The following is a 12,395-nucleotide window of genomic DNA, read 5'->3' as shown; positions in this document are numbered from 1 at the left end:
GTTCATATTAAAGACTAGCAGGATAGTTTTAAGTCGGTTTTTGTGTCGACGCGTTTTAACGCGTTCTTCACGCAAATCGGGATCGTTAATAAAACGTAGATAAAACTGTGTATCTACAATGCTTTAGAACGTACAATCGATGGTCAGAAAAACATCCTGAGATACTAACATCCCTGTATTCCCATATTTAGGCATACCTGAGGGTGGCTGCGGACACATACACGTATCACAGTACACATTGCCTTTGATGAACTTATAATTCATACAGAAAACAGTGTCAACGAAACTCAAAGAAAATAATTCAGAACGAAACGATGTCAAAGAAGCGAATGAAAAAATAATCAAGCCAACTGATTATGTGTCTTCTTCATCTTCTGATGACGAGGATAAGACGCTGCTTTCTGCCTTTTTCCCCATAGAACCCTACAGAGAAACAACAACATTGAATGTTAAAGACATGCTCGATCCTGTTTAGATAGCTCTTAGTACTACGCAGTGTTGGGATGACTCAAGTCACTTTGCAAAAATGACTTGACTCGACTCGGCGCTCGAGATATATGGATTGACTCGTGACTCGGAGTAAAATTCACGAGTCAATTTCAAGTAATCAAGTAAACGGTGTCAATTAAATCACCCTATATCTTATGTACGTTCGGATTTTTTGCGATATGCCGGTATCACTTGTGAGAGCAAACAGCCATTCACTGATCGCACCTTTCACTGATCCTGTTGTTACATCATAATTTAATTGACCGCAAACGAAACGGTCACAGCTTATGCTTGCGTTGTCGTCGTAGTAGTAGTTTATTCTGTTAGCAAGGTATCTTTGTTTCTCAGACAGCACAGTGGTTAAATTGCGCGGTGCTATCTTTTACCAACTCTCCTGTATAATTTAAATCGAACGAATATTGTCTATGCGTCCCTATTCTCACGGAAGGGTAGTATATTGTCCCTTATCAATTTATTGCAACTTCTCGAGGCTTCGTATTCGATCCTCTATTTCGGCTGATAATAGAACGTAGCGTGTAGCTATAAAGTTACTCACATATGCTATTAGCAGTTCTACGTGTGAGTGATAAAACGCCTTTTGCATTTATATTTAACTTTATATTATTTGATTGAAGATAAATGACCGATTAATCCGTCTTTTACCCAGCAAAATGGAATGCGAGAACGTGTCGTCCGACATCCGACTTCGCGCCTGCACTCGCGAAGAGATCGTCGGCGATGAAACCTTTGCACAAAGTGATAGACGCGCTTTCACTGAACTCTTCGATATTGATATGTCCAAGCGTTGATTAATCATGTCCTGGTCAAATAAGCCCAGCGGTATACAGCGACGGCCCACAATATATGCAACTAACATTATTTCATTGACCTAATTGTTTCGTGAACTTTGAAAAAATTTGAAAAGGTTGGCCACCCCTGCACAAACCATAATAGACTTTTGAAAACGATTGGCCACCCCTGCACTAACCATAATAGACTTGCAATGTTAAATTACATAACATTCTGTTGAATAACATTACATCGTATTACATTTGAATAACTGAACCATGACACTGAATTGGTTAATCGATTGAATAATGATTGACAAAAATTTATTGATACCGTACATCAGGGGTGGCCAACCTTTTCGGCCAACGGGCCACATGAGATTTCCAAACCATTGCGTGGGCCACTTGAATGTTGATGTGCTTTTTTAGTCGTTCGATAGGAACGAACCGGATTATAGGTAACGGTAAAAAAGGACTCATATTACCACACATCAAAATCGTTAACAATTATGTCATGAAAACATGTCCTAGTCGCGCAAAGCGCGAAAATATTATTAAAGTTAATGAAAGAATTAGGTCAATAAAACATTGTCAGTTGCATATATTGTGGGTCGACGCTGTAAACTGCTGGGCTCATTTGGCCAGGACATGATTAATCAACGCTTGGACGTATCAATATCGAAGAGTTCAGTGAAAGTGCGTCTATCACTTTGTGCAAAGGTTTCATCGCCGACGATCTTTTCGCGAGTGCAGACGCGAAGTCGTATGTCGGACGACACGTTCTCGCATAATTGCCAATATAGCTAATATCAATTCCGTAAATAAGACGTTTCAGGAGGAGACACCAATACTAAAAGCAAGAAATCGATTGGCAATAAATCGAGCGCAGCGCTAAAAAAATATCAAGACAAATAAATCCTTTACGAGATATTCTACTTTATGGTCATATACAAAGATGGCTCCTGGCTACGCCAACATGTCGGAACTGATATTTTAGTCATCAACAGCCTAAAGTCCGCGGTCAGGCTAACATTCGCACACGCTGCGCACACACGACAGTCCTGCTGGAGACGCGATAGTTCAGGCTGGTAACATAGTGTAGCCAGAATACCCTGCATGCCGCCAAACAATGTGTTGGGGTCGCTAATATTCTGGCTGCTCGTTTCAATATTTTTGATATGACGATAAAGGGGTGGTGGCGAAAATTTTAGCTATTGTCAAGGTAGCTTGTCAAAAAAGTTCGAGAACCACTGAGCTAGCTCAACATTTACATGGGGTGTAAGGTAGGCTACTGAACACATATAGATAGGTTCGAAGGTAAACATAAATGTTGCTCACTATATATGATCTTGTACAACGCGAGCTTGTTAAAAGCCTCCTTCCCAGATTTTCCAACACGGCTGTAACTGCTCCACACACGGGTAGTAGCGCCCTTTTTCATGATGGATCTGACAGATTGGCAAATTGTGTCGCCTCCAACTGAGCTGAATCCAGCTATCTGAAATCATAATATACAAACAGAATTATTCAAGTGCAACGATCATACCCGACAAGGACTTCACAAAAAGACTTGGACAATTAGAAATATTTTAGCTTTTCCTGATTAGATTGGAATTACAGTTAGATATATTTCCGAATCAGAGTAGAATAAGGATTATAGCTACACAGCAGTTGTCTGCAAATTAGATTTAAATTAGAATTATAGCTACAGTTTGTATACAAATTAGATTAAAATGACTAAATTCGAGAAAACTCGGACATCGCATCAAGTTCCAAATCATGGTCCATTCTTATTAAGGACATGAGAATAGCAAATGTCTGTACCGTATAGCAAGCTTGGCTTGTTTCACACAATAGGCCTACAGTCGCCTTTACAGGAAAACCAGGAATTGGATTAGAAGTAAAACAAAAATGCATAATCATGCATCCAAGCCTCTTGCTTTGAGTCTGGAGTTTTAACTAGGATTGCAGAAAAGTTGTGAGAAGACTGCTAACGTTACGTCACTGCTATTTCAATGCAATGTGCTGTGTAACTTTCCAGTTGACCGAACAGTAGCTATAGATATAGGTATTGATAACTAATCTACGGATAGATGTGCAACACGTGGCTGACGGTTGAATGCTGAAATTGATGTCAGTTTCAAATTATTGTTTTTTTTCAAAATAAGCTATTCGCCTGTGTGCAACAACACTATTCCGCACAAGCAGAAACGGCTTCGTCGTTGTACTAACGCATGGTGTATCATATCTGTTTGTAAAAGGGTAATGTATTGCATCTTATCAATTTATTTCTCTATTCTCTATTTTGGCTGGTAAAGTTACCAGTTCTAGAAGTTCTATAAACTGAGGCGGTGCAATTACTTACGCAGTTTAACAGTTCTGCGTATATGTGAGCGATACAGCGTCTTCTTGCGCGTATATTTAACTCTATATTCGTTCATTGGCTCAGAGTCAATTACCGCTCAATCTGTTTCAGACAGCTAGCAAAATGCAATGACATAATCATGCCTCATATGACGAAAAGGCACCTTGACTTGAATTTTGACTCAACTCGAGTCACATACAAAAATCGAGTGATTTGACTCGAGTCACCTTCGAAAATCGATTAACCTGACTTGACGCGAGTCAAAATATACAATATGGCGGTATCGTATCTACAGGGGTTCTTAAATACTTTTGGTCATGAAACTAAAATGCGGATATTCGACCCCCACATTGTTTTCAGAATATTAAAATGAATCTAGTGCACATAACTATCCCCGCAAAGCATGAAAATATAGTCTCAAGTTACTGAAGATACCTCATTACTCTAAAGAACCCTATTGAGGGATTCTGGGTACAGCAGTTGCAGTTATTGCTTCACATCCACGAATCAAACATTGATACTTGGTTTAAGATTGAGTTTTTGATATCATTATAATTATCAAAGTCAGTCCGGTTAAAAATTCTAGACATACCGAGGGAATACTACGAAAGTATGTAAATCCACTTTTGCGACCGTCTCAGTGTGATATTGTGACAGTCTGGTCTGCCAAGTGGGAAGTTGCTTCTGCGTTGGATGAACTTTAAACTGCAATTGTATATCATGTTTTGCTAGCCATAAGTCTCAGAAGTATTAGAAATATTCAGCCTCATACCTGCGGTACAATCTTTTTGTAGAACAGTTTAATTCACTTTCCGGTCAAGAAGTTTACCAATTTTGCCAGCTCTTACGCATCTGCTTGCTCTTCCGAAAAAAATCAGTGCTGCTGTTTCTGAAATCGAAAGCAGTAGGTGGTAATCTTAGCGCTGGCAACTCGAGCTCAAAATTTTGTTTAACCGGTCTCAATCGAAAGCTACTGTCACATTGATTTCGAAAATATAAATTAAAATTTGGTCCGGCCACTGGAACCCACCGAAAATATCCCTCAATGTCCGAATCTACATTGTTTCTAACAATTGTATCGCCCGTAGACAATAGTCGAATAAAGTCTCTTTTCGACTGTGACGCCAACAAGCGTCTCGGCAAAGTCGAGCTGTGTTCCCCATGATTGTCAGAGTATTTTGCGACATATAATTCAATGTGACCCGAATACGTCGAGTAGTTTTTGCATTTCGCATCATCGCGCATCCACGAATTTTGATTATACAAATGCAGCCTACCTACGCATATCACTCCGGAATTCGATATAGATGCGTACTTCCTTGCACGTAGCAGATGAATCCATTCGGCTCTTTGTGGGTCATAAATTTCATCGGAACTGACAATATTATAACATAGTTCTAATGTGAATGAGACACCAGTGCGATAACACACTAGGTGTTCTCTGCGCATAACAGGCTAATTAACGAAACAGTGTTTATAGTGCATCATAGATAGATAAATTGTACCTATAATTGGGATGTTCGGCAGTTTGAAATCATACATTTGCGATATCTGCGACGCCGATCAAAACATGGCGGCCAAAAACCACTTAGATCACACACCACTGTTTATGCCATTTTTGGTTTGGTTGGGATGCCGTTTAGGACTTAGCTGAATGAATTATGAGAATGAGCCGTTTTGTTAATCAGTCGGTTAATCGCAGAGAATAACTGGTGTGTTCTCATTTCTATTTGTCCAAATTTTTATATGCGCGACAAAAAATATGAAAGTAGGCTACTTGCATTTTAGGACGTATTCGCGTTTACAGCGATTGATGCGATGCAACCAACTCAAAGTAGCTGCAACCAATGTTCCCTCCAATTTTTCAAGAGTCTGCACGCACTCAACTTGGACAACAGTGCGTAGCGACTAAAAAAAGGTCATCACTTTGATGTTTTGTGCGCAGCTTAAATTTTCTGTGCCCAGATACGGTGTCAGCATATCGCAATTGCACACTTGAGCAGCTTACAGGGAACATTGGTTGCAACACCTAAAACTACGTTCCAATATTGCCAATTCAAATAAAATTTAGGAACCATCAAGACCCGAATGGAACTATATAATTGTTTTGTAAATTGGCCAGCTAGCTTCAAATAAGTACACGTTGATGTTGATAGTAAATTCTACAATATGCGTTGGCTTCAGTGCTATCATTTGTATTCTCAAATTTGTAAATGCGCTACGACGCGAAATACTAAAACTACTCGAATAGGACGTATATTGGCATCACATCAGTCTCTAGCAACATACTCAGAGGGTCACGGCCTCACCGGGAGCACGGCTTGACTTCGCCGAGACGCTCAATGGCATGGCGTCACAATCGGTACCGTGCGTACCAAATGTTAATCGGCATTCAGCTCGGGCGCCCCTATTGTTCAGTAAAATGAAAATTTCCAACTTTGTGGGAGATTTTAGGGGGTTTCAGTGCCCGGACGAGATTTTAATTAGTATTTTAGGAATCAGTGAAAAAGTAGTTGGTACAGCTGGTCGCCAGCGCTAAGATTATACCCAGTAGGCCGTGTCATATAATCTCCTACATGTTATGGTATGTTATCATAATATGATACGAAAATGACTCATATAAGCATAATTTTAGAAACTTACGTGGATAACTGCAGACGACCAAGCCATTGAGCAACCCATACAGTATGCAGTCCGGTACGGTGATTGTCCCTGATAACATGCTACATTATAATGTTATAAATAGCTGAAAATGCTTGTATTATTATTATTACAGCCACCGAAATAGACGTAATTTTCGAACTGTTTGCAGCAAGTCAAACAGCTCTCGGAGTCATAAACTACAGGGTATTCCTTCAAAATAGCATATTACTCGCTCAACTATGTACCGTACACCTAGTTTTTACCCACATCCGGTACCAGTCGCAATTCCAGCTTCCAGAATTTAACATACACAACTACAACCACATTCCGAAACAGTCATCCCGCGAACGAAGCGCGAAGCGCAGTTCAAATTTCCAGAATAATCTAGAAGTCACGCTCGGATAACCACGTACAGTTAAGTGCAGCCATTCGACTTATTTAGTTATATTTACTCGGAATAAAACTGGAATTCATGCTCAGCTAGCGAAACAGACGAGACTCACGAGACAATGAATATAGGCTGTATATAATGATGACGGTAAATCAGAAAATAAGGTTTTCGACCAAGTAACACGAATTTATACTGATGGCAGCACTCTATCAAAACGCAACGGTATCTACAGGTTCCAAATAGCTTCCCACATCAGAATACTTACCACCAAATTGGAATTCATACAGAATAATTTGATCCTCAAGATCATTTTTCCTACGTATTTTAAACATACCTCTGAAACATAAAAATCGAAACCCTAAAATAACCATTCGAAACCATCCCGAAAGGTTTTTTTACGGTTCTGTGTTTGCTGGGTCGTCAAAGGGAAATATCTACTTACCCCCACCCACTAGCAACCTAACTAAGAGATCTATCGACTACTCGGAACCTATCATCTGGAATGCATTACCACCACATATCCGTGAATTGCCTTATAATAGATTTAAAAAAGACCTACTTGATCACCTCCTGTCGTTATACTACTAACACTGTTGCCCTACCTCGCGCAGACATTGCTTCATTGATCATTTGCTACCATCGTTTAGTTTTTTTCTATTTTCCATTTTAACTAAACATTTTTACAGCCAGACTGTTCAGAGTCAAGTGTACCTGTTTGATGCTGGTGTGATCAGACTAGATGACCTTCACGGTCTTATCGATCATTCCTATGTAATACCGAATACTGTGCAATGCATATTTTCTGTACCACCATCACTGCCGTTTGTTATGTATTTTGGTTGGATGAAAATATAGACTCTCTCTCTTTACGGTGACCAATTCTTTAATTATTTATTATAGTGGTGCTCACCGTAAATACTATTTTATTCAAATCCAAATTTTTCGACGGCAATAACTCCGCTTCCACTGTTTGGAATTGAACCAAATTTTCTCCTCCTGTAGCAATGCGGCTACTGGTTGGAATTGAACCAAATTTGGTGTGTAAAGGCTTAAATTAGGTAACCTAACAATTTTATCAAGTAGCCAAGTAGTAGTGCGATTTGAGATAAAACGTCATTTTTGAAGAGCTCTACTGTGCATGCCTCCTTTTTGCCCGTCTGTGACGTAGGGATTCTCAACGCAACACATTAATTTTTATTTTATCGGAAATGTCAGACATTGGATCGACATTTGAAAAGAACGGGGTTTCGAGTTTGAAATGGGAGAGATTCCTACCCTAACAACCCACTCGCTGGCTACGCCACTGTTAGCAGTGATGGCCCTGACCTAGCAATAGCTGCACAGTAGGGTTGTCCATAATTTGGAAAATCTTACAAATCCTCGGTTGTAATGTCTTATTCGATAGATTATTGATAAAAAAACGACACTGAGCCTGAAAGAAGCTCACAGAAAGGCCGTTAAGATTTCGTGCAAAGCGTTTGAAAGTAGCTGCCGAAGAATGGGCGTGCCACCGACCATAGAACGGCGAGAAGACTAGTAATCAAGAATCCACGGCTCTTGATTGGATAATCGGCTATGCTTCAATGACCACGTCAGCAGCAGCTTGCTGATTAGGTGAACAAGGAGTCTACTACTGGCGGAGATTCTGAAAGCGCATTGCATTGCATTGTTCACCTAATCAGCAAGCTGCTGCTGACGTGGTCATTGAAGCATAGCCGATTATCCAATCAAGAGCCGTGGATTCTTGATTACTAGTCTTCTCGCCGTTCTATGGTCGGTGGCACGCCCATTCTTCGGCAGCTACTTTCAAACGCTTTGCACGAAATCTTAACGGCCTTTCTGTGAGCTTCTTTCAGGCTCAGTGTCGTTTTTTATCAATAATCTATCGAATAAGACATTACAACCGAGGATTTGTAAGATTTTCCAAATTATGGACAACCCTACTGCACAGTGCACATAGCACAAACATTCAACAGAACACCGGTATCTCAATTCATGGAAAACGACGACACTTGTTTTGTAGTTGTTCAGCAACTAATATTTTTTTCAAATCTGCGAATAGAACTAGAACTACTCACATTTCGATACCAGCAACTAGTACTAAAACTACAGCTACTCAATTTTCAAAATTCGCAACTAGAACCAGAACTACAACTGCTCAATCCTCAAAATTCGTAGCTAGAACTAGAACTACTAAAAAAAAAACGGTTTGTTGACCATCAACTAACTAAATGGGTAGTTTGTACATTGTACAATAAGTCTGCAGCGAGGACTATGCCGCTGCCGTAACTACAGTGATCCGTCGTACGTTGATCGTATTACTTGTCCACTTCCTACATCCTACTCGCAAAATTTGTACAGTAAGCTAATTAACTTTCTTTTGCACCAGACGAAACGCTACAGGGGATTTCGCGAATCACTAAACTCGACTACTGGTGACAATCCGACCAACCCTTCGGACATCTCGAATTACTTCAACACTTTTGCAATGTAGGCCGTAAAAATCGCCTCTTCTAACATTACGTAACCTGCGTCGGCCAGGCATGAGGTGAAATTGCTATATAAATCCATTATGCCCGAACCCGCTAGTTCAGATTCACATCAGCCGTTTCATAGCCCAGTTGTATGAGGTTTATCTAGGCTCCTCGATCATCTTCATTTGATCAGCGGAAGCTAAGCGGTGTCTCTTTCGACGCCGCGTATCCCCATATGTTCCCTGTCGATTGTCTTCAAAACGCCGCGTATCCCATATGTTCGCTAAATCGAGAGAGCGTATTTTTGTCTCGATAATCTGACATGCCATTTTGCGTTCATGCCAGTCGGGGCATTGTGCGGTAATGAATTCAAAATTCAGGACTTGCTACTGAGAGGCAATTTCGCTGATTACCTGTACGGAATAGTAACTGCAATGATGATGATTTTCAACAGAGAGAGAGAGATATGATATTCTTTCTCGCCTGCACCATCGAGATGCTTTGGCGACGGAGTTGCGATACGGCCCCATAAGGTCATCTAGTCTGCGCCCCAGTTTTTTTCTCTCCTCCATGCCATCCGTGATTGCTGAGCGCCTAGCAGGATAGCTGCGGATACCATTTTTCGAGTCTTTGGTATGACCCGGCCGGGAATCGAACCCACGACCTACCGCTCGAGAAGCCGGACGCGTAACCATTACACTATCTCGCAACAGATGCCCCTAAAGACATTTTATATCATTATCACCAATCTTTAGCGACACATCGCGCGTCAAGTTAATATACGGATCTACCGAAGCCACCAAGACAGAACATGTACACTTTGTACAGTCATCTCCCAGTTAAGTACGCAACTTGATCTTGAGTAGTTTGTGCGAACTTATGTGGTAGGGCGTACTTGGCAGTTATACAGCCACCTGGGGTACCCAACGCACAAATTTCGCATTAATACGTAGCTCACGAAGCGTTGCCCATGTGTGGTTTTGTGTGCCATTCTGCAAGTGTACAGTAGGCCAACAGCACGACTAATTTATTGGGTACAATGTTCTCGTTCGCATGATGTCAGGTAAAGGTAAACATTGGAAGTCATCGCCAAGCTGTGTGTGCCGTCTGTTCCGAGTAAAAGGAGTATCGCAAGAGAGTATGGCATGAGTGAAGCCGCTATTCGAAAGATTTTGAAAAACCGGGAAGTTATTCGAAAGCTTTCTGCTTTATTAATGTCTGAAGAGACAACACACAAAAAAGTTTCGAGCATCCGTTGGTCGGTATCCTGAGCGGGAAGATATTCTATATCTTTGGATTGATAGCATGCGCCGTGCAAGTCTTCCCGTTCCCCCCTCACTGGTCATTGCAAAACCAAATCAAAAAGCCCAATAATTATTGACATCAGAAGATGATTTTCAAGCGTCATTACAGTGGCCTAGCCGATTCAGAGCACGTCAAGGATTGCAGAAAGTTCTTCTTCATGGTGAAGGAGCTGAAGTTGACAAGTAAGACCCAAAGATTTGGGCTGCATTGAATGATTTACATGCTATAATTTCACGGTATGATCCTGAAAATGTGGATGACATGGTTGAAAGTGAAACAGGGTTGTTTTTTTCGTCTGCTACATACCTAATACCTTATGCCATTCGAATATCTCAGCACCATCCGAGGGAAGAAGAAAGCTAAAGACTGTGTGTCTCTGGGTGTTTGTGTAAATGCCACAGGAGCACACAAAGTTCCATGCACAATGCACATTGGTTGGGAAATCTAAATCTCCGGAATCGAGCATTCATGGGCGATTCTGGGTCACGTGAATGAGGTGTTGGAAACGATGCAGATTCAAAATGATGATACTGACAATGAGGCTGGCCCAAGCAACCATTGTGCACCTGAGTAAAACAGCATCGTTTTTCATGCATATTAACAACTTTACAACACTGTGCTTGAAGATGAGGTCAGTTACGCTGCCTTACAAGATGAAGCAGGAAGTGCTGACGATAATCTCAAAAACACTTTCGAATGCTTTCAGCGAAAACTGAGACAGATGACGTGGGAAGCCAAACAAAATATGCATCATATGACTTTGTACGACATGTTGAAGCAGTGAACTATATTATTAAGTAGACGTTCAACTTTTTCTGACATCCAGTTAATTGTGCTTACTGCTTGAAATGAAGGAATTGTTGAAAAAGTTGAACGCAGAATTTGTGAAGAATTTTTGCGTACTTATCTGGGATGCGAACTTAAACGGGTGCGTACTTAACCGGGAGTTAACTGTACTGCGACAACACAGACTTCACAGTTCACACCAATATATACATATTTTATTCAAGTTTTTCAAACGTAAAATTGCATCGGGAGATGACGAGGACTCAACGGTAACCAATAGTGATGTTTTTGTGCAGATCGATGCTTGTAATCGTACACAAATGGGCTTAGTCGGTATATTAATGCGCCTGAAAAACAAACTTGAGTACCGGTACCGGTACTAGTAGAAGCCATAATTTCGAGCCATTATTGCTGATTTGACGTCACAATGATAACCTCGAAGCATCGACGGCCGAAGATCATGTCGGCACTCGGCAGCGGTATTTCACGAAGGTTCTAAACCTCCGCATTAGCATCGAAAAAGAATTACCGATTTAAGGATACTATATTTAATAAAAATAATCGGTGAAATTTACAACGTCACAGCTAATCTATAAGTACCATAGAAACACCAACAAAATCCATACCTTGGCAGCAGCGCGCCTGAAATCAGCAATCAGCCTGTCCTAGCAACACGATAGTATCAGGATCAGCGTGTACTCAAAGGTGGTGTGGACCAAAGAATATAGAAGGACAAGAAGTGCGAGGTCATTGTTGAAGCTTCAGGACCAAAATGGCGGACGCCCTACGTAACAATCAAATGACGACTCAATGACCTCGCACTTCTTGTCCTTCTATATTCTTTGGTCCACACCAAAGTCACTCAACTAAAAACCAAAATACATAACAAACGGCAGTGATGGTGGTACAGAAAATATGCGTGCACAGTATTCGGTATTAGATAGGAATGATCGATAAGACCGTGAAGGTCATCTAGTCTGATCACACCAGCATCAAACAGGTACACTTGACTCAGAACAGTCTGGCTGTGAAAAAATGTTTAGTTAGGAAAGGAAAATAAAAAAAAAAATTAAACAATGGTAGCAAATGATCAACGAAGCAATGTCTGGGCGAGGTAGGGCAACAGTGTTAGTGTAACGACAAGAGGCGATCAA

At 40.8% G+C, this 12,395-nt stretch overlaps 1 long non-coding RNA gene across 1 annotated transcript; it reads right to left on the bottom strand.

The window, feature by feature from the left end:
* Positions 1–238: 238 nt before the first annotated feature.
* Positions 239–7,092, bottom strand: LOC145457949 (uncharacterized). Its single transcript, XR_013921016.1, has 5 exons — positions 6,286–7,092; positions 4,415–4,531; positions 4,235–4,347; positions 2,616–2,775; positions 239–423 (listed from the first exon to the last, which is right to left on the bottom strand). It is a non-coding gene; the product is annotated as an uncharacterized LOC145457949 (long non-coding RNA).
* Between the last annotated feature and the right edge of the window lie 5,303 nt (positions 7,093–12,395).

This window comes from Botryllus schlosseri, chromosome 15 (genome assembly GCF_051294905.1).
Source record: "Botryllus schlosseri isolate E-star chromosome 15, Bs_hap1, whole genome shotgun sequence".
Classification (NCBI taxonomy): domain Eukaryota; kingdom Metazoa; phylum Chordata; class Ascidiacea; order Stolidobranchia; family Styelidae; genus Botryllus; species Botryllus schlosseri.
The sequence above is the reverse complement of the archived record's forward strand: the minus strand, read 5'-3'. Positions and strand labels throughout refer to the sequence as shown.